The sequence below is a fragment of the Stegodyphus dumicola genome, chromosome 5 (assembly GCF_044657685.1).
Source record: "Stegodyphus dumicola isolate Sdum_Otavi_A_Nest chromosome 5, ASM4465768v1".
NCBI lineage: Eukaryota > Metazoa > Arthropoda > Arachnida > Araneae > Eresidae > Stegodyphus > Stegodyphus dumicola.
In genome coordinates, this window is record NC_140772.1 from 53,114,803 (window position 1) to 53,117,327 (window position 2,525).

At 30.0% G+C, this 2,525-nt stretch overlaps 1 non-coding gene across 1 annotated transcript; it reads left to right on the forward strand.

Moving 5' to 3' along the window:
- The first annotated feature begins 565 nt into the window (after positions 1 to 565).
- TRNAA-AGC (transfer RNA alanine (anticodon AGC)) lies at positions 566 to 638 on the forward strand. Its single transcript has one exon. It is a non-coding gene; the product is annotated as a tRNA-Ala (tRNA).
- Positions 639 to 2,525: the final 1,887 nt, after the last annotated feature.

The following is a 2,525-nucleotide window of genomic DNA, read 5'->3' on the forward strand; positions in this document are numbered from 1 at the left end:
TTAGTCATCAAATTTTGAATGACGTAATCCTCTAAGGAATATTGGCATCTGGAAGCAATAATTTAGAATTTGTTTTATTATCGATTTGATATTTTGTAACCATTTAACGAATTTTTTATTAACAAACTCAACGATTTCAAAGCGAGCAATGGCAACACTGTACGCGGGAGAAAAAAAAAAAAAAAAAAAAAATTATCTCCAGAACGCGAGACTGTGTATCGGAAATTCTAAATATATGCTCTTTTAAAATTATTTTGTAATATTGCTGTTGAATTGAATTTTATGGTTTCAGTGCGAAGAACATAATGTTTAATAAATAAAGGTAACACACAAAACGTTAAAAAAAAAAAAAAAAAAAAAAAAAAAAAAAGGGACCCTATGGGCGTAATATAAAAATCTGAAAAATATATTTATTTATTTATTTATCTATCTATTTTAAATATTTTTTATTTTAAATCGTAAAGTAAAATTTCAGAAAGTGAACATTTACTTTGCGAAATACTTCTATTGTAGTTTAGGAAATCGAATTCTGAGACGTAACTCTTACTGAACACATCTAGACGTAGGGGGCGTAGCTCAGATGGTAGAGCGCTCGCTTAGCATGCGAGAGGTACCGGGATCGATACCCGGCGCCTCCAAAGTACTTTTGCTTGCGAAGTGGTGGTTTCGTATGTTTAACATTAAGTTCTGTTCCTTTTCATTACACTTTTTTGGCTAACTAAGAGAGCTGTTGGAGAACAAAAGTAACTGCCATGCACAGTGTGTGTAAAATCAGGAATCGTGAATTCTTTATTAATTTTTAACATTTAGTGTCATTACTTTATTCATGAAATTCAACAAGCACAAGAACTCTTATTTCTCATTTCCTTTCTTTTTTTTTTTTTTTTTTCCTTCTGCATCTTCTTTTTCTTTCTTTCCTTTCTTAAATTTACCTTAAATCATGAAGACGATGTGAAAAATTAACCTAATCTTACCTTCATTTGCTGTGCTATTATTACGAATAATTTGTCTCTTCCATAGAATAAATAGTCTTTTTCTCTTCAGATAGAACTAGTATATAATATTAAAAAATAGAATGTAAAAATATTAAATAAATGCAATTAGAATATATATATAGTGATGATGTGGGAATGTTGATTGCGATTATAATACATGTTGAAGCACAAAATAGTAGATGCTTGAAATCATGGTAGATTTTAAATATTCATTTTATTTTAGTTAAACATTTTGCTGCCGCAAAATACTTGGCACACTAGTTATCCCTTACATTTTTTATACTGTTGCGATTGGAAGACCAGTAGCTAGGCCGAGGTGTAGAACGGAAATGTGACGTGTTCAAGATGAAATCTTAATTAAAAATGGGTTAGTTTCGATTTCACTCATTTGATTGGATAATTAATAATGCTCTAAAATTATTATTGCCTGTTTGAGCTTTAGTTCCATTTACGTCACCAGCGTTATTTAAAAGTCATATGAATATGGAATAATCTAGAAATGCCGCAGTCCAGAAAAAATTTTAAGCAATTACTATTTTTTAAATAAAGAGCAGGAAATACTCAAATTAAATGAAGAATTAAGAGGCTATTGCTAATTTAAGTTATAATTTTGATTTACATATTTTTATCTTACATACTTATGAATGTATATATAATTATAAAATTTAATGATTGGAACCCATTAAATGAAAGGAAGATTATGATAATTTTAGGTACAGTCAAAGTGACTGAAACTCGGTTTAAAAAAAGAGAGAGAGAGAGAGAGAAAGAGAGGGAGGAAAAAATGAAGGGAGGGGGGAAGAATTCATGTGCATGCTGACCTTTTATGAATAAATAAATGATACTAAAAGATAAAAGTTAATAAAGAAAAAAAATCGTGTTTTTCTTTTTTGTGCGTGTGGGGGGGGGCATATTAAACCTGACAATTTATTTTTCCTATGAGACATCGATATCTGGGTTAATGATTTTATTCGTAAAAAATCCTTAAATCAAGAATTTAAAGATTTCTAAATAAATTAACAACAACCTGAATTTTTCTGCCTTTGGGGGAGGAAGAGTAATTAAGATAATTAAAAATGTAATTAGAGCTTCTGTTTATCCGGAAGCCCGGATAATTGGGGTTTATCATGAAGAATTAGTGTGACGTGTTTGGAAATGTATGCATTTTGTAGATACGGCTGAATGTGTAGTTACTATTTTTAGAATCATACAACATGCGTTTATTTGACTGTCTCATTATCCGAAGACAGAAACTAAAAATTCTCCCTACATTAAACGCTACACTTTCTGATCAGTTTTGTTCACCTCTGTAGAAATTTCATTCTTGCAATATCGTACATTTTCGTTATTTTTCTCTTGGTCTCTCTTCCGATCAAAAGCTTTCGTTTACGAAATTGAAAGAGAAACGCACTAATGTAAAATCATAAATTAGGCAGAAGTAGGGGAACATTTAAATTTCATTTTGTCTGATTTAAAACTCTCGTACACTTCCTAAAGAAAGGAGGGTAAAATATTTTTTAAAAATTTAGA